Genomic DNA, 20,833 nt, shown 5'->3' with positions numbered 1-20,833 from the left:
CTGTTCCTGCACGCCGACTGTCAACTCCCGACGGGACGTACAAAGCGACAGAAGCATAGGCAAGCCCTCGGGCGCAAACTCCGCCTCGCTCGAAGTAAAGCTCGGCCTCGGGATAAACTCTACCTTGTTCGAGCCTGGCCTCGGCTACCTGCTCCTCGCGAACCCCGTAGGAGGCCACTCCTTCGACTGTGACGCGCACGTCTTCGAATCCCAGAACGGGTTCGGTCGCGACCTCGGGCGGACTTCCGCCTCGTCCGAGCCCGGCTTAGACCTCGATATCCGCGACAGGAAGGCGCCTAACATCATCAAACACTGCAGGGCTGACACACTACTTAAGGGCTTTTTCCCATACTTAGTACTGTGTCAACCACTACGGTATGGGCAACCCCCTCACTAGGGGGGGCCGGGTGCGTGGCCGAGCCCTCGGCCCTGGCCTCGGCTCTCAGTAGAAATGGAGCGGGCATAAGTCAACAACAAGTATAAGACCATACTTCAAGACATACCGTCTAGAGGGGTACGGCGACACCTCTTCACAGTACGTGACCAACTCTAGTCCTACAACCAGTTCCCCTTGGGGCTATAAATAGGATAGCCTACGGCTTTAGCAGGCGAACACTTCACATTTTTTCTCCTCTACCACGGTATTGGCACTTGTCTCAATCAACTCCACGGACTTGGGATCCTTCCCTCTCCCACTCGTCTTGTATTCCCTACTGCAAGCACTTAGGTGTAGGTAATATAAGTCCCATCCCTCCTCTGTTGGAAGTAGGGCCATCTTTTACCCGAACCAAGATAAAGACTTGTGTCATCTTGCATCACCCATCTAGGTTTTGGATGTGCAACATTATATCACTAGTCAGTTAGGTCCTCGAGTCCAAACACCGACAGATTGCAAGTCAGATCCCCTGATCTTTATCAATCATTGTGAATCTTATTTTCATCAACAGTGAATCATGGAGGAGGAGAAGGTCTTGATGGCATCGTACAACCTTAAGGACGACGTCTAGCTATGGTACTACCAAGTCCAGCAAGACGAGGGTACTCCTTTGTGGCTCCATTTCAAGGAGCTCCTCCACCTACGCCATGGGCCTCCTCTCCGATCAAATCCACTCGACAAGATAGCGGCTTGTCACTGATCCAGCACCGTGGAAGAGTACCATGACACATTCTAGGCCCTGCTACCGCGCGTGGGCTGTCTCGATGAAGTGCAACATGTCTAGATGTTCATCGTCGGCCTCCTCTGTCCACTCAACCATGATGTGGAGATCCACAACCCCCAGTCATTGGAGGCGACCATGAGCCTCTCCCACAAGATCGAGCTTCGAAACAACCACGTGTGTTACGCGCTTCCCCCACATGATCGATCGCTCCTACTGATGCCTACATACAGCTCACCCTACCGGCGCCCTTGTTAGACAAAGCGGACAAGGCCGCTCTAGCCACACTCATAGTGGAGGGCCGATCGATTCATCCACTGACTCAGGCGAAGCAGGAGGAGCATCGCCACCTTGGCCTCTGTTACAATTGTGATGAAAAGTTCGGTCGCGGTCACAATCGTGTTTGCAAGCGACTGTTCCTCCTTGATGATGTCATCAAGGATGACACCATCATGGGTGCAGCCGATGATGAGGAGGTCATCGAGGAGGAGACCCCACATTTCTCCCTCAACGCGGTCACGAGGGCTTCCTTTAGTGACACCATGCAGGTCCAAGTGCCCGTCGGCACCACCATTTTCACAGTGCTCCTGGACTTGGGCTCCACACACAACTTCATCACTGACGATGCGACTCTCTACATCGTGTTGCCTCTGCAGCGTCATCCACGCCTCATGGCAACGGTGGAGAATGGCGAACGCGTCATCTGCCTTGGTGTCATCAGAGAAGCCCCGCTCACCTTCAACAATGACACGTTCTGCATCGACCTCTTCGTGATCCACTTGCCGGGTACGACATGGTCCTAGGAACAAAGTGGCTGGCGACCTTGGGCTAGGTGCTTTGGGACTTTAAAGCATGGAAATGTCATTCCAGCACCTATGGGCGTCGTGTGTTGGTCAGGCGTGGCAACGCCCAACGTCCAGACTACGACAACCAGCGAGTGTCTTTTGGATAAGCTGCTGGACTGCTTTAGGGAAGTCTTCACTGAGCCCAAGGGGCTACCGCCTTCATGCGCCCATGACCATAGCATCGTCCTCAAGCCAAGTGCGCAACTAGTGGCAATACGACCGTACCTGTATCCAACGTCCCACAAGTACGAGTTGGAGCGGCAACGTGTTCCCATGATGGAGCAGGGCATTGTCCATAGTAGCGTGTCGGCATTCTCTTCACCGACCCTTCTCGTCAAGAAGGCGGTCGGATTTTTGGGGTACCAAGGCCTGCATCCACCAAGAACATTTCTTGCCTTAAGCGTAAGCGTAAGTACGCGCGCTAGCGCGCCCCAAGACGTCAGTCCTTTTTCTGCTTGAAATGCCATAAAGCGCGAACCAACATCCGTGATACGAAAACCAAAATCAGAATGAGGAAGAAAAAGATATCGTGATGTAAGTCATTCGGTATCAACTGAGCTCCAAAATTTCATTCATAACAAAGGAAATGGCACCGAAACAACTTATCTGCAACCCTGACACCAGCAAGCACGGGCAAATTGATCCTATCTAAAGCTTGAAAGTAAGCAACAGAGCTATCTATTCCAACGTATTGGTCCAACTCCACGGTTCCTCTCATCTTTCTTGTCGGAGAAAGCCTGTCTTCTGATATAGCATTTTTTCATCAACTACCACGCCCTAAACACCCTCACTATCAAGGACGTGTTTCACATTTTTATGGTGGGCAAACTGCTGAACAAACTCCATAGTGCCCGATTCTTTTCTAAGATGGACCTTAGATCCATGTACCACCAAGTTCGCATGCGGTCTGGTGATGTCCACAAGACGATGTTCTTCACACACGAGGGCCTCTACGAATTCTTGGTGATGTCATTCAGGCTGTGCAATGCCCTAGTGAAAGACGCCTAGAGGGGGGGTGAATAGGGCGAATCTGAAATTTACAAACTTAAACACAACTTCAAGCTGAGTTAGTGTTAGAAATAAGAACGAGTCCGAGAGAGAGGGTGTAAAACAAATCGCGAGCAAATAAAGAGTGTGACACAAGGATTTGTTTTACCGAGGTTCGGTTCTTGCAAACCTACTCCCCGTTGAGGTGGTCACAAAGACCGGGTCTCTTTCAACCCTTTCCCTCTCTCAAACGGTCCCTCGGACTGAGTGAGCTTCTCTTCTCAATCAAACGGGACACAAAGTCCCCACAAGGATCACCACACAATTGGTGTCTCTTGCCTCAGTTACAATTGAGTTGATCGCAAGAAAGAATGAGAGAAAGAAGCAATCCAAGTGCAAGAGCTTAAAAGAACACAACAAATCTCTCTCTCTAATCACTAGAGCTTTGTGTGGAATTGGGAGAGTATTTGATCTATTTGGTTGTGTCTAGAATTGAATGCTAGAGCTCTTGTAAGTAGTTGGAAGGTGGAAAACTTAGATGACTTGAATGTGGGGGTGGTTGGGGTATTTATAGCCCCAACCACCAAACTTGACCGTTGGTGGAGGCTGTTGTCGACGGGCGCACCGGACAGTCCGGTGCACCAGCCACGTCACCTGGCCGTTGGGTTCCGACCGTTGGAGCTCTGACTTGTGGGCCCGCCTGGCTGTCTGGTGGTGCACCGGACAGGCCCTGTAGGCTGTCCGGTGGTCCACCCGCGCGTGCTCTGTCGTCTGCGCGTGCAGGCGCACATTTAATGCGCTGCAGTCGACCGTTGCGCGCGAAGTAGCCGTTGCTCCGCTGGCTCACCGGACAGTCCGGTGTGCACCGGACACTGTCCGGTGATTCACTGGACAGTCCGGTGAATTTTAGCGGAGCGGATTCCCGAAGCTGGCGAGTTCAGAGTCGCTCTCCCTTGGGGCACCGGACACTGTCCGGTGGTGCACCGGACAGTCCGGTGAATTATAGCGAAGCGCCTCTGAGAATTCCCGAAGGTGAGAAGTTCAGCTTGGAGTCCCCTGGTGCACCGAACACTGTCCGGTGGCACACCGGACAGTCCGGTGCGCCAGACCAGGGTGCCTTTCGGGTTGTCTTTTGCTCTCTTGTTTGAACCCTTTTCTTGGTCTTTTTATTGGCTTATTGTGAACCTTTGGCACCTGTAGAACTTATAGACTAGAGCAAACTAGTTAGTCCAAATATTTGTGTTGGGCAATTCAACCACCAAAATCAATTAGGAAATAGGTGTAAGCCTAATTCCCTTTCACCTAGTGACATTCCAAGCACTCATGAACGACGCCTTGTAACCCTTCCTCCGCTGATTTGTCCTTGTATTCTTTGATGACATTCTGATATACAGTAGGTCATGGGGCTGACCACCTTTGCCATCTCCATGTCGTCTTTTCCATGTTGCGACAGCAACAACTCTTCGTCAAGCGGGTGAAGTGTTCCTTCGAAGTCACCTCGGTTTCATACCTCGACCACGTCATCTCTTAAGGAGGGCGTCGCCATGGACCTGGCCAAGGTATAGGCCATCCATAACTGGCTGGTGTCTTAGTCAGCGCGGGCGGTGCGTGGGTTCCTTGGCCTAGCCGACTACTACCACAAATTCGTCCACAACTTTGGCTTCACCGTGGCACCGTTGACCGTACTTCTCATGAAGGAAGGGTTCTCTTGGACTGACGCAGTAGTCATGATTTTTGTGCACTCAAGGTGGCGGTTACATCAACATCGGTATTGGCGATCCCGGGTTTCGCCAAGGACTTCATCGTTGAGTGTGGTGCTTCTTCGCACGAGTTTGATGCTGTGCTCATTCAGGATGTCCATCTGATTGCGTTCTTCAGCCGCCCTGTCGCTTCACGTCGTTGCTCCCTCGTCGCTTATGAGTGGGAGCTCATCGCCCTTGTCCATGCCATACGGCACTAGAGGTCGTACCTATGAGGCAGTCACTTCCTCGTCAAGATAGATCATTATATCCTCAAGTACATGTTTGATCAGCGCCTCACCATGATGCCTAGCGCCACTAGGTGGGGGAAACTGTTGGGCTTTGACTGCTCAATCGAATACAAGCCTAGTGTGGCAAATGTGGTGGTGGATGCCTTGTCCCAACTCGACACGGAGGCGGAGGCCATCTTCGCCATCTCTACTCCACACTTTGACTTCAGCACGCGCCTCCATCAAGTGTAGGACACCAACCCTACCCTCATCACCATACGAGACGAACTCTGCATAGGCTCTCGCGGCGTGCCCTGAACGCTCATAGACAACATGGTCCAGTTCAGCGGGTGCCTGGACATTCCCCTAGCATCCCTGCTCATCCAGGGGATTATGGTCGCCGTACACGGGGACGAACATGAAGTGGTCCAACGCACACTTCATCGTCTTCGCCGCGACTTTCATTTTCCTAACATGCAACAACTGGTCAAGACCTAGTGTGCTCTTGCGTGACATGCAAGCGGTATAAATCGGAGAACCTCGACCTGGTGGGTCTTCTCCTTCATTTGCTCGTACCCTAGGGCGTCTGTATGAACATTGTGCTCGACTTCATGGAACATTACCTCGCATTCATGTCAAGTTCGTCCTCATGATGGTGGTGGATAGGTACAACAAGTACTGTCACTTCATCCCCCTGGCGCAGTCGTACTCTACTGAGTCCGTCGCACAAGCCTTATTCATCGGCATTGTGCGGCTCCATGTTGTGCCCCAGACCATCATGTCCGACCATGACCCGGTATTCACCTCGATGTTTTGGCGCGAGCTCATGCGTTTGATGGGTACCAAGCTCCACATGTGATAGTCACCTAGAGGGGGGTGAATAGGCGAAACCTAAAAATTATGAACTTAAACTCGCACTAAGGCCGGGATTAGTGTTAGAATTAAATCGGAGTTCGAAAGATAGTTCTCCTTGCTTAGAGTTGCTCGCAAACTCAAATTGATGTGAGCAAGGGAACTTTAGAGTGAGGAAAGAGGCCAAACAAATCAAGCAAAGATCAATGCAAGTGAACATGGTGATTTGTTTTACCGAGGTTCAGTTCCAAAGAACCTAGTCCCTGTTGAGGAGGCCACAAAGGTCGGGTCTATTTCAACCCTTTCCCTCTCTCAAACGGTTACTTAGACCGGATGAGCTTTCTCCTTAATCACTTGGGTCACTAAGACCCCGCAAGGATCACCACACACTTAGGTGTCTCTTGCTAGCTTTACAAAGCACTTATGAGAATAAGAATGGGGAATGAGAAAGCAATCCAAGCAACAAGAGCAATAAAAGAACATAAATAATCTAAGCACTAGAGTTGATTTTGGGAGCTTGGAGTGGATTGAATGCTTTGAATGTGTCTTGGAGTGTTTGGCTTTGCTCTTGCAATGAATATGGAGTTCAGAAAACTTGGATGCCATTGAAGGAAGTGGTTGATGGGGTATTTATAGCCTCCAATCACTTCCTAGTCGTAGGCTGGTTTTGCTTGCGATGGACACACCGGACAGTCCGGTGGCGCACCGGACAGGTACTGTTCACTATTGAAAGGGAAATGTGTCCTTGGGCCATTTCTATAATGTTTTGGTGATTAAGTGCCCAACACATATAATTAAGTTCTTATGAGATAAATGAAGAGAAATGTGCAAATCAAGACATGAGGTATGTTTCTAGACTTGGTACATTGTTTTTAGTACTAACATGTATTGTCTGAGTGCTAGAAACAGAGTAAAGAAGAGAAGAAAAAAAAGAAAAAGACTTGGCTTGGTATAGCCAAAGTCTAGCTTGGCTTGGCACACCGGACTGTCTCGGGACTGTCCGGTGAACAGGCCACTCTCGGGAAAGTTTGGCGGCGTACAGCTATAATTCACCGGACTGTCCGGTGAGCCAATGGCCGCCAGCGCAACGGTCGGCCGCGCAATCCGCGTGCGACGCGTGGCCCGCGCCAACGGTCGGTAGGGGGCACCGGACTGTCCGGTGCGCCAATTGCCACGAATCTGCAACGGTCGTCTGCGCTAGAATAGGAAGGAGATCGCGCACCGGACATGAACTGTGGCAGCCCTCCCAAGTTATCAGGCCCACGTGCACCAATCCTTGCCTTGATGACCTCAGATGGCTATGCACGTGTACCAGGTAACTTAACAAGGCTATCACGAGTTCAACAGCTTGAACTCATCATCCCAAGGATCTCCCACCATACATGCATATTACAGTAATCGCATTCAATACACACTTCGGAGATAAGAGAGGAAGACTTTACAAAATATTCTTTTCATTTCTAAAATGGAAGGTTATTACATAGGAACAGTTACATTTATTACAAGTCCTGATATACTCAAAGTGCATAACTTATTACAATAGCAGGAAGGTAGGAACCCTCCAAAGCTTAAACATAAGCCTAACTAATCTTCCTCTAGAACTGGAAACGCCCTCCAGCCTTAGGAACACCTAGAGTACTCCTCATCACCTACAACAACATGGGTTCGAAAACCCTGAGTACGGAGTGTACTTTCGCAAGTCTTACCCGACTAAGGAAAAATGACTCTCAAGGATATGCTGGTTAAATAGGAATCAAGGAAAAGGCTTTAGCAAGAATCAACTTAGATACTTTTGCAGAAATAGCTTACTAAAGTGAGTCCTTACTTTCAATATTTTAACGCCAGATTAAATATTAATAGACTCTGGTTGCATCTAGTCTAATTTCACCATCTCATCAATACAACATCATTTTTATTCATAATGTTCACATCCTGACTTAGGTTGCAGGGCAGCGATCAAGTCTCCACTCTCCGGGGATATAACGGCGATCCGAATCGATTTACTCAGCTGAGGATCTCTAACCACAAGACATATGTAGCACTTAACCCTTGCATATGTCAACCGTTCCCATGGATCCTCCACTACATGAACAGGTCCACGCCACCCGAGAGCACACCACCCCTTTTAGGCGATCCTTTGCCAGGAGGGTACGTGCCACTCTCGCCATCTCTCCACTCCCAGTGCGCGATTGTCTTTTCATGTATGGAATAGCCGGGTTCAAGCTTACCCTGTCCCATATCCAAGGCATGTGGCTAGTTAAAATAGTCCTTGATCATACAGGCCTACATACGCATCCAATCCTTAATTAACCTGGGTGGAGCATCACCTGTTCCTAACCCAAGTCTCGAGTTAAGTACTTCCACCCTTAGGATTGTTTTGTGTTCCTTAGGATGAAAAGAGCATTATAGGGAACTTTGCAGTAAGATCCCACCATGCTCCCAATGAACATATTCTTGCAGGTAGAAGTCATCCTTCCTCAGGATAACCCCTGAGCTAGGCATTATTGCAAAGACAACCTCTATCCACAAGATCTAAGCAGGGCTAAGCATTTTTGTAAATCATATTTTGATACTTCATCCGAAGCATCTATAAAGGTATGGATATCAAGGTAGGCAATGCATCCAATAGTTTTCAAGCAACTCCTATAAACTTAATGCATATTTCATTAGACTTAAAGTGTATAAAAATCTTTTAAAAACACAAGGAAGTGGTAAATGCACCGGGGCTTGCCTTATTGCAGTGAAGAGGTACTCGATCCCTCTATTAAACCCCAGTTAGATGGCTCCTCCACTTGATAAGCAGCTACTGGAGTAGATTCCTCTTCAGTCACCACTTTAGCTTGAATCTTCACTCCTTCTGGTAGGAGTTCTATATGAAATGACATGATCATGGATGTTTATGCTTATGCAACTTGAAAAGAAAATACTAAGAAGCATCGCAAGGCTTACATCACTCTAATGGTGCACACAAAAACTAACAAAACCTTAAGAGAGCTAAATACTCTAATATCACAACTCAATTCACCAACCAAACTAGGAAACCTTGCCTCCATAACCAACCAAGTACTTCATTTACGCCTTAAGCAAGGATCCAACCTGCATGAACTACAAGTTATAGTGTCCAAGAATAAGCCACAATTCATTGAACCTGCTTTCAGTTCTCTGAATTCATCTTCCATTGCTCCATTCCTTTCCCCTCTGTTCAATGCCTTTTATCTCATAAACTCACATGACAAGAGACCCACTTACTTAACCAAATCTATTCCCTAAGTATTGCTCTTCCACTTTGGCATAACACTCCAAGCTGAAAATACACATTGCAAATTCAGTTTTTAGGCAGCTGAATGAAATTCAGTCTCTGCAACTGAAAGTCCATCTTTGGGCAGTCTTTACACCACTTTGTGTGTGGGATCAACCCTAACTCACCTAAAGGATGTTGTTATCTAACACATGTTCTTCAAACTTTCTGTAGAAACTTTGGTTCAAAACCACCTAGAACAGGCACTACACAGCTCCAAAACTGCACTAAAATTACTGATTTCAGACTTTCAGTTCTGAATAGACTAAGTCACCAACCACCTGACAGTCAAACTTTTGGTCACTTTTACTCTCAAATTTATGTGAAACCAGGTCCATCTCACTTTAGCAAACTTGTTCACTTTACTATGGTCTACAACTTTGCTATGGAACCCTTAATCCAAAACCCCATGAATCAGTCACAAATGAATTCCAAACTAGGCATCCTGCTGCAATTCAGTTCTCAGAACTGAATAAAAATTCAGTTATGTGTCCATCCTGATAGACCAACTTTAGCCAACCTGTTCTCCAATTTTTACACAGCAACAGACCAAACTCACATTACCAAAGTTATTCTTTAGATATAGCTCTACTACTTTGGTATAGTACCCCTAGGTTGAAAACATTCAGAATAATTTTTATGAAGCACCAAAGTAGAGCCAAAACCACTGCAGCCCCATTTTTTTTGTGTTCTGAATCAGCATTCATTATGTCTGACAGAGAAGATTTGGACAAGTTTTACTCCCAATTTGGTGTAGCACCAATCCCATCTCCCTTTAGTAATTTTGTTAATCTTACTATGGTCTTCAAACTTGCTACAAAACTTTGGACCAAAACCAAATAGACTGGGTACAATAGAGCTCCAAAGTTGAGCTCAACACACTAAAACCTAGTTTCAGCCTTCTGCACTAAGTCTGTGATCCAGAAATCTGACAGCCTATGTTTGAGCAAATTGCACACCTAGTTCCAGGCAACCAATAGTGGTAGAGTTCAAGCAGTAAATGGTGTGAGCTTCACTGACCTGTGAGGAACAAGGAACGGGCACAACACGGCCGAGACAATCTCCACGAACCCTGGCCATGGTGAGGTTGAAGGATTGCTGTTGTGGTCACCAGACATATGAGTTGGCTGTGATGAACAAGGGCAGATCGATCTAGTGGCTGAGGAGGGGAGCTAAAACTGTCGTGGACACAGGAACTACAACGCACACGCAGCTACTTTGGCTAGAGGTTGGTAGGGAAAAACTTCACATAACCAAGCCCTAGTGCAACTGATAAGGACAGACAGCTCTGAGTTCAGCGCATATGTAGTGGAGAGTATTTTCTATGGTGCCAGCACCACATGGCCACCACACGTGGCTTACAAGTACAGCTCCAACCAAGTTTACAAACTCAGCCCAAACAATGAACTTGGTCGACTCCACAACTCAAAATATCCTCTTTTGTCTAGTGAACAAAGACAGGAGAAAGAGTGGCTGAATTCTCCACCTGTGGCTAAGCACAACAGGGATCCACGGTGTGATATTTCAGAAGAGTAAGGTCACAAGGTTTTCTGCTGTCCAGCTCATTCCAACAAACAAGACTTTACTGCTTACCCCCCACCAAACAGTCCAAATTAGATATTATAGTGTGGAGCAGTTCTAGATCCTTAACCCTGAACTACAACCTTATCTCTATCCATGGCAGCAAGGCATATCCCATGTTACTTCCTCTTCCACAGCAAAGCTTATTCCTATCCATAACTGACATAGAAGTAGCTGGAATCGAAAGTGGATACAGATCTTTACTACATATATTTTTGATCCCTATTGAACTGCCACTGCTCACTGCTCCATTTTAGTTCCAGGCCTCCCTGTTGTAGCCCTGCTATCTCACAATTCCATATGGCTGCAAGGTAAACTTGGTTAATAAAACATGTTCCTTACACATAGGTCTTCCAACATGGTATAACACTTCTACCATAAAGACCCACAGAGCAAGAGTTACAGCATCCCAAAGTTGAGCAAAACTCACAAAAACCCAGTTTCTGGAATCTGATACAGCACCCCACTAAGCCTGACAGAGGGTTTTGCAGCAGGCTATTCTCTAATATGTCCCTACTAATATTTATTCATATGGCAACTTAATCACATAAGTGGAGTTCAGCAGGGTAGTGAGATTCTTCTTCAGTTTGCCAACAAACACTGAATCCAGTTCATTAGCACTGCCGCTCCCTTTTGCTTTCTTCTTTGCTCAGGCCCAGATATCTTACAATTCCCCTCAACACCCAACCAACCTTTCTTAACCAAAGTTATACTCCAACTATAGCTCTATCACCTTTGTACAACACCCCAAGGCTGCAACTACAAAGAACACAAGTTATGGGCACCAAACTGGAGCCCCAAAGCACTGAAAACTGCAGTTTCAGCCTAACTGAAACAGCCCACAGCCAATCTGATAGAGGAAGTTTGAGTGCATTTTACGCCATGGTTTATGTAAAACCAAGTCCAACCCTCTTTATGAAACTTGTTCTCTGTACTATGGGCTCCAATGTTGCTATGGAAACTTAAGTCTAAAACTACTTGGATTGATCACAAATGATATCCAAATTTGGCACCATTTACTGAATTTCAGTTTTTGTTAACTGAATTGATTTCAGTCACCAGCAACTCAACAGCCCATTTTCAGTCAACTTTTTCTACACTTATTGTGTAGGATCATATCCATCACCCTTAAAGACAATTGTAGCCCAACTTATGGTCTTCAATTCATCTATATACTCTATAGCCCAAAACCTCATGGATTAGGCACAATTGAGCTCCAAAAACAGCTACATATACTGAAATCTCAGTTTCAGTTCACTGTTCCCAATCTGAAAACTCAAAAAGTCTGACAGTCCCACTTTGGATCACTTTTTCTCCTACTTGTATATAGTTCCAGGGCTGTGACACTTAATAACAGTTGCTCTACTATACTTATTCTACAAGTTTTCTATAGTGGTCATTAACCAAAACCTCTTAGATTCCAAACCACAATAGCCCAAATTTTGCTCCAAATGCTGAAATTCAGACTCAGAATTTCACTAAGTCTGAAATTTACAATTTCTGACAGCTTTACTTTAGACCAGTTTTTCTCCAAGTTCCAAATATCTTTAGGGCTAGGTTACATCACAAAACTTGTACTCCTTATGTGGCCCTATAACTTTGTTATAATGACCATCGTCAAACTGTTTATAGATCAAAAGTTATGAAGGCCTAAAAACAGCTAGTTAATATTATTTTCAGCAAACTTCAAGTCTGATTCAAAACTGAATTAAGCTTTTTACTCCAACTTTTCCTATATAACTTGGAATTCTCCATACATGAAAGTTGTTCAACTTTCCAAAATCTAAAACTTTGATATATTGACCACTAGCAAATTCTCTCTAGATTTAAAACTCCACTTTTGGGCTAGTTGAGGGTTTCAAATGTGACTCCTCATCTAGTGATTTATCAACTCAATCCATACTCCTAAAAGCCAAGTGACTCCCCTTAATCTCAATCCAACTCTAGTACATGAAACTCATGTCCAAAGTGTCCTTGGTTTAGGAGTTGTTTTGTTTATCCACAAATCACAAGGAAGGTTTTCAAATCTCACTTAAGGTTTTTAAGGTTAATCCAATCCATCAATTAATTCTTCCACTTAACCTACCTCCGAAACCATAGTTGCTCTAGGTTCTAAGTCTTGCCTTTAGCACTCTAAGACTTCAAACCAACTTGTCACTTGCTTGAGAGATGATCTACTCCTGTTTATCTTGAGCCAAGTCCTTAAACTAAGTTCTATACTCCAGACATATTATCACACTTTTGAAAAATTTTGACCGAGTGAATGCATTCTAGGTATATCAAACAAGATAATGCAAGTGCTTATGATGACATGTCAGAATTTTAGTTCACATAACACCAGGGGTGTTACATGAACAGTGGTTGTCCGGTGGTGCACCGGACTGTCCGGTGCGCCACCCGACAGAAGGCAAGGATAGCCTTCCTTGTTGGCCTCCAACGGCTCCTAGCTGCCTTGGGGTTATAAAAGGGACCCCTAGGCGCATGGAGGAGCTACCCAAGCATTCACTAAGCAATCTAATACTCCCACACTCTGTCTCCGCGCACTTGATCGATCGTGTTAGTGATTAGAGCTCCGTTCTAGTTGTGAATTCTTTGTGCTTCATTTTGAGCTCAAGTCTTGGCTTGTGTGCGTGTGTGTGCTGCGGATTTGTGTGTGTTGCTCTTCCCACCCTTACTCTTGTGCTTTCTTTGTGATCAATCTTGTAAGGGCGAGAGGCTCCAACTTGTGGAGATTCCTCGCAAATGGGAAAAGATATAAGGAAGAAAAGTCGTGGTATTCAAGTTGATCTTTGGATCACTTGAAAGGGGTTGAGTGCAACCCTCGTCCATTGGGACGCCACAACGTGGAAGTAGGCAAGTGTTACTTGGCCGAACCACGGGATAAAATCGTGTGTCTCTTGTGATTGTTCCCTCTTTGATTGTTTGTGTTCGCAAGAGCTCGTCTCATTAACTTGATTAACCCGCACTAATATTTTTAATCAAGGTTGTTGGTATTTAGTGTTGAATTTTTCAGGATCACCTATTCACCCCCCTCTAGGTGCTATTAATTGGTATCGGAGTCGTTCTCTTCTCGTAAGGGACTAATCGCCCGAAGAGATGGATCCTAAGGGAAAGGGGATGGTGGTCAACGATAAGGAAAAGGTGTCCTTCCTCAACGAGCCTAGAGACGACAAGCCCACTAACTTTGGCTCGAGTCACAAGAAGAAGGACGGGAAGAAGAAGAGGTGCATCAAGAAGATCATTTACTATGACAGCGATGCCTCCTCTTCTTCACCAAGAGACGATGACGATGACTCGTCTAAAAAGAAACCGATTAATCAAAACTATTATTTTGATTATTCTCGTATTCCGTTCAATTCCAATGCTCATTTGCTTTCAATTCCACTCGGTAAACCTCCACACTTCGATGGAGAAGACTACTCTTTTTGGAGCCACAAAATGTGTAGTCACTTGTTTTCTCTCCATCCTAGCATTTGGGAGATAGTGGAAAATGGAATGCATTTCGATAGTATGGATAACCCTGTGTTTATTAATGAGCAAATTCATAAGAATGCACAAGCTACTACTGTTTTGCTAGCCTCCTTGTGCAGGGATGAATACAACAAGGTGAGCGGCTTGGACAACGCCAAGCAAATTTGGGATACCCTCAAGATATCACATGAGGGAAACGACGCCACCATGATCACCAAAATGGAGTTAGTGGAAGGCGAGTTGGGAAGGTTCACGATGATCAGGGGAGAGGAGCCAACACAAACATACAACAGGCTCAAGACCCTGGTCAACAAGATTAGGAGCTATGGAAGCACAAGATGGACAGACCACGACGTCGTCCGACTTATGCTAAGGTCATTCACGGTAATTGACCCCAATCTTGTTAACCTTATTCGTGAGAATCCCAGGTACACCAAGATGACACCCGAAGAGATTCTTGGGAAGTTTGTGAGCGGGCGCATGATGGTGAAGGAGGCTCGATATGTGGACGACGCTCTAAACGGTCCACTCCCCGTCCACGAGCCTCAAACCATTGCCCTCAAAGCAACCAGCAACAGGGAGACGCTACCAAGCAAGGTGGCACAAGTGGAGGCCGCCGGCCTCAACGAAGATGAAATGGCGCTTATCATCAAGCGCTTCAAGACCGCATTAAAAGGACGCAAGGAGTACCCCAACAAGAATAAGACAAGGGGAAAGCGCTCCTGCTTTAAATGCGGTAAGACTAGTCATTTTATTGCTCAATGTCCCGATAATGAAAATGACCAGGGGGAAGAAAGACATGGGAAGAAGGAGAAGAAGAAAAGCTATAGGAAGGCGAAAGGCGAGGCTCACCTTGACAAGGAATGGGATTCGGACTTCTCTTCATCCGACTCCAACGATGAAGGACTGGCAGCCTCGACCTTCAACAAGTCCTCTCTCTTCCCCAACGAACGACACACTTGCCTCATGGCCAAGGAAAAGAAGGTAAGTGTTTGTAATACCCCTAAGTACACTACTTCTAGCGATGATGATTCTAGTGATGATGAAGTAGATTATACTGATTTATTTAAGGGTTTAGATAGAACTAAAGTAGATAAAATCAATGAGTTGATTGATGCTTTAAATGAAAAAGATAGTCTGCTAGAAAAACAAGAGGATATTTTATATGAGGAGCATGATAAATTTGTTTGTGTGCAAAAATATCTAGCTTTAGAAACTAAGAATAATGAAATGCTTTCCTCTGAGTTATCTGCTTGCCATGAATCTATCTCTAGTTTAAAAACTTTGAATAATGATTTAAATGCTAAGCTAGGGGTAGCTAATAAATCTAGTTCATGTGTAGAACATGTTGTAATTTGCAATAGATGCAAGGATTTTGATATCAATGTTTGTGATGAACATCTTGCGTCCATTGCTAAATTAAATGATGAGGTGGAAAGTCTTAATGCTCAACTTAAGACTTGCAAAATTAATTTTGATCAATTAAAATTTGCTAGGGATGCCTACACTGTGGGTAGACACCCCTCTATTAAGGATGGACTTGGTTTTCGAAAGGAAACCGAGAACTTAACAAGCCAAAAGGCTCCCATTTTCAACAAGGAGAAAGAGAAGGCCCCTATGGCTAATAGTGCTCAAAGGAATCATGCTTTCATTTATAGTGATAGAAAATTTTCTAGAAATGCTCATAGGAGTTATGATCATGATGTCTTTAATTCACATTCTATGTTTGCTTCTAGCTCTACTTTTGTGCATGGTAGAAGTAAACCTAGGAGAAATCATGTTGTGCATCATGTGCCTAGGAAAGTATGTAATGAACCTTCTACAATTTACCATGCTTGCAATACTTCTTTTGCAATTTGTTGTAAGAATGAAAAAGTAGTTGCTAGGAAATTGGGATCCAAATGCAAGGGAGATAAGACTTGTATTTGGGTTCCAAAGGCTATTGTAACTAACCTTGTAGGACCCAACAAGAGTTGGGTACCTAAAACCCAAGCGTAAATTGTCTTGCAAGTTTATGCATCCGGGGGCTCAAGCTTGATTATCGACAGCGGATGCACAAACCATATGACGGGGGAGAAGAAGATGTTCACCTCCTATGTCAAGAACAAGGATTCCCAGTATACTATTATCTTTGGAGATGGGAACCAAGGCAAGGTCAAAGGCTTGGGCAAGATAGCCATCACCAACGAGCACTCCATTTCAAACGTGTTTCTAGTAGAGTCGCTTGGTTACAACCTCCTGTATGTAAGTCAATTGTGCCACATGGGCTACAATTGTTTGTTTACAAATATAGATGTTTCTGTCTTTAGAAGGAGTGATGGTTCATTATCATTTAAGGGTGTATTAGACGGCAAACTCTACTTAGTTGATTTTTCGAAAGAGGAGGCCGATCTAGATGCATGCTTAATAGCTAAGACTAGCATGGGCTGGCTGTGGCATCGCCGTTTAGCACATGTTAGGATGAAGAACCTTCACAAACTTCTAAAGGTAGAACATGTGTTAGGACTAACCAATGTCTACTTCAAAAAAGATAGACCTTGTGTAGCTTGTCAGACAGGGAAACAGGTGGGAAGCACTCATCACAGCAAGAATGTGATGACAACTTCAAGACCACTGGAGCTTCTCCACATGGACCTCTTTGGACCCGTCGCCTACCTTAGCATCGGGGGAAGTAAGTATGGTCTTGTAATTGTAGATGACTTTTCCGGCTTCACTTGGGTGTTCTTTTTGCAGGATAAATCAGAAACCCAAGGGACCCTAAAGCGCTTTCTAAAGGAGAGCTCAAAATGAATTTGAGCTCAAGGTGAAAAAGATAAGGAGCGACAACGGGTCCGAGTTCAAGCACTTACAAGTTGAGGAATATCTTGAGGAGGAAGGTGTCAAGCATGAGTTCTCCGCTCCCTACACACCACAACAAAATGGTGTAGTAGAGAGGAAGAACATGACGCTTATCGACATGGCGAGGACAATGCTTGGAGAGTTCAAGACGCCCGAGTGGTTTTGGTCAGAAGCTGTGAACACAGCTTGCCATGCCATAAACCGGCTGTATCTACATCGTCTCCTCAAGAAGACCTCCTACGAACTACTTACCGGTAACAAACCCAATGTTTCGTACTTTCGTGTATTTGGGAGCAAATGCTACATTTTGGTGAAGAAAGGTAGACACTCCAAATTTGCTCCAAAAGTTGTAGAAGGGTTTTTATTAGGGTATGACTCAAATACAAAGGAGTATAGAGTCTTCAACAAATCATCGGGTTTGGTTGAAGTCTCTAGCGACGTTGTATTTGATGAGACTAATGGCTCTCCAAGAGAGCAAGTTGATCTTGATGATATAGATGAAGATGATGTTCCAACGGCCGCAATACGCACCATGGCGATTGGAGATGTGCGACCACAGGAACAACAAGAGCAAGATCAACCTTCTTCCTCAATGATGGTTGTTGGGGGCCTTCGGCTTCCGAAGGTCCTCAAAAACATAATTTGACAATGCTTTTTAAGTATGCGAGCAGGTATCTTCGGAATAAGAAATCAGGTTGCGGGTATACAGAAGCATGGTCAAGACGAAGCTTAACTGGGATGGAGACGATCACGAAGCGATATGTGGAAGAGCTTCGGCATCACGATGGGAAGGGGAAACCGACTTAAAGATGAAAAGCCAAACTAGACCTCGAAGAATTACTATAGGTTCATTGATAAATGTAAAGGGCATTAATGTAATTTTGCATGGGCTGCGACCCGTGCCTATAAATAGGTGAACAATATCCCCGTACTGTTCACGGAGATTTTGGGCATTGGCTTTTGCGTCATACTTGTACTTTTACCTTCTCACGAACTGAAGGTACATTTGTAATTCGATATTATTCTTATTTTTCCATCATAATAAAATGTGAATGAGTTAACGATAGTACATAACCGTTCATGTCATTTTTTATGTTTTATACAATTCCTTCTTCATTATTATATTTTATGCTTATGAAGGTACGTCCTTCATGACCTTCGTCCGAAAATCATTATATCCTTAGGGAAATAATGCTTCGAAGGACGAAGGATATTAACATTTAACATTGTGTGTTGCCTTGTTCTTGATTCATAGCATTTGAGAACAAGTCCCCAACATTGGCGCCCACCTCCGGTGAACTCACTTCCATTTTTTGAGTCTTGAACACTTTCGGCAAGCATCACCTTCGTCATGCCGCCGAAAAAAGCTTCAGCGACAGGGGCTGGTACTTTACAGCCGCTGGATCCCAATCAGGATGTCCTTTCTCTTAGAGAGGCCTGAAGCCAGAAGAGGAAGGCTGTCAGTCCAACACCTCCGGAGGATGACCTGGATCAGGAAATCCAAAACCTGGAGATCCTTCAGCAGCAGGTGCAACGCAAGAAGGAGAAGATGGCTCGTTTAGCTGATCTACAGAGGCAGATAGACGAAGCTTCTGAAGAGGTTCGTCATCTTGTTCAAGATGATCAAAGCCGAAGGCCTCCACGCAGAGAGCTTCATCAGGAAGGCTTCCACAATGAGGATGACTGGTATGAAGATTTCCATCATGGAAACTTTGCTTTTGATGATGCTTCTCCTCTTTCAACAGAATTGCAGGCTACACCATGGCCACAGTCTTACAAGCCACCCCAGCTCCCCATGTATGACGGTCACATAGACCCGAAGCAATTCCTAATGAGCTATGAAGCAACAATATCTTCGTATGGTGGCAATACTGCAGTCATGGCAAAATCTTTTGTCATGGCCGTCAGGAGCGTTGCTCAGACTTGGTACTCTTCTCTTCGGCCAGGGACAATCACTTCTTGGCAGAAATTGAAGGATATGCTGATAACTAGCTTTCAAGGGTTTCAGACGAAGCCAGTCACCGCTCAGGCTCTCTTCCAGTGTACCCAGGACCATGAAGAGTACCTTCAGGCGTATGTCCGGAGGTTTCTGCGCCTGAGGGCACAAGCGCCAACAGTGCCCAATGAAATTGTCATTGAGGCCATGATTAAGGGGCTTCGGCCGGGGCCATCAGCGCAGTACTTTGCTAGGAAGCCACCACAAACGTTGGAGAAGCTGCTCCAGAAGATGGACGAATACATTCGAGCTGACAATGACTTCCGCCAAAGAAGGGAGGAAGCATTCAGGTTTTCTGAAATGACCAGGGGCTTCACAGGAAGATTTCACCCGAGGCATGTTAGGTCAATCCATAACTCTGCTCAAACTGATGATCGAGGAAGCCAGCAGCAAAGGCCACAACACTCTTCACAAGCTTTGGCCCAACAGCAGAGTTCTTTTCGGCCGCCAGCGCCAAGGGGCAGAGGCGCCAGGGGCTTTGGGGGAAGGTTTGGAGACCAGCCAAGAAAAATATATTGCCTATTCTGTGGTGAAGACAAGGGCCATACTACCAGGATGTGCCATGTTACCATCCAGAAGCAGAAGGAAATAGCGGAAGCAGCAGCGCAATAGAGTCAGCCGAAGCAGGTCATGCATACTGCTTCGTATCACTCACCTTATATTCCAGAATATGTAGGCAACCACCCTGCAGCTTCTGTTGCTTCGGCGAGCCAACCCCAAGCATCCTGGCAGCAACCTCCACCGCCACCGCCGATCCAAAGAGGTCAGCAGCCAGAAGGGAGTCAGCGCACTAACCTTCAGCGGGACTTCAGAGAGGAGTCCGAAGCTCGCACAGTCAATAGCACTGTGCCAGAGTCAAAGCACATTTACTGACGAATATCCTACCTCAACAGCAGTTCTTTTGCATTTTCTACATTCGCTATTACCCTTTTGTTAATAAGGAACAATTATGAAGAGTTTAAATGTCTTTAATTGAATTTCAATTTCTTGTAATACTTCCGTCTTTTACCATAATAAAAAAATGTTTTTTCCATAGGCTCGAGTTGCCGAAGCATACGAACTTATACTGATTTGAAGGACCTTTGTATTATCAAAAATTTGATCTAATGGACACAGTACAAATTGTTCGAAGCAGTAAAAAGTCGTTCCTAAGGGAGCGCAGTGTAAGTTTTCTAAACATACAACGAAAAATAAACGCTGATTCCGCTGAAAGTAAAAGGCGAAGAAGCTCCTAAGGGAGGCTTACAGCGAAAAATAAACGCTGATTCCGCTGAAAGTAAAAGGCAAAGAAGCTCCTAAGGGAGGCTTACAGCAAAAAATAAACGCTGATTCCGCTGAAAGTAAAAGGCGAAGAAGCTCCTAAGGGAGGCTTACAGCGAAAAGTCAGCGCTGATATAAAAAGCGTGTGTGCTTTATTACAGGGATATGTATCTGCGGCACAAATACCATTTTGCATAACATAACATCATCACATCATTTTTGCATAACATAAGCATCATACAGCATAATGCATCTGGAACAAGAAGGGGATACAGTATTGACCTTCGGAACATATTTTGGGAAAGAGAAAATCGTGCTAAGGCACAAGGCAAATCGAGATGAAGTGTAGCCTCATCGGAAAAGCAACACAAAACTTTTTTACAGCTTCGAAGAATATTTCACGAAGCTTGGACATTTTTTATCAGAGAAGTAAGCAAATTCTTATGATATAGAAAAGATTTTCTTCAGGAAGCATGAAAAGAAGGGAAGGTGTTTTTTCGCCGAAGGCTCAAAAAATGGTATGTATGCAAAGTTTCATGCATCGTAAAGAATTAAACTATAAATAGATTGTATATTACA

At 45.2% G+C, this 20,833-nt stretch overlaps 1 long non-coding RNA gene across 1 annotated transcript; it reads right to left on the bottom strand.

Moving 5' to 3' along the window:
- Window positions 1-8,414: 8,414 nt before the first annotated feature.
- On the bottom strand, window positions 8,415-10,393 carry LOC109944562 (uncharacterized). The gene is made up of 2 exons (XR_002267644.2): window positions 10,129-10,393; window positions 8,415-8,679 (listed from the first exon to the last, which is right to left on the bottom strand). It is a non-coding gene; the product is annotated as an uncharacterized lncRNA (long non-coding RNA).
- Between the last annotated feature and the right edge of the window lie 10,440 nt (window positions 10,394-20,833).

This window comes from Zea mays, chromosome 2 (assembly GCF_902167145.1).
Source record: "Zea mays cultivar B73 chromosome 2, Zm-B73-REFERENCE-NAM-5.0, whole genome shotgun sequence".
In the NCBI taxonomy this organism is placed as follows: domain Eukaryota; kingdom Viridiplantae; phylum Streptophyta; class Magnoliopsida; order Poales; family Poaceae; genus Zea; species Zea mays.
This window is presented reverse-complemented; position numbering and strand designations above follow the sequence as displayed.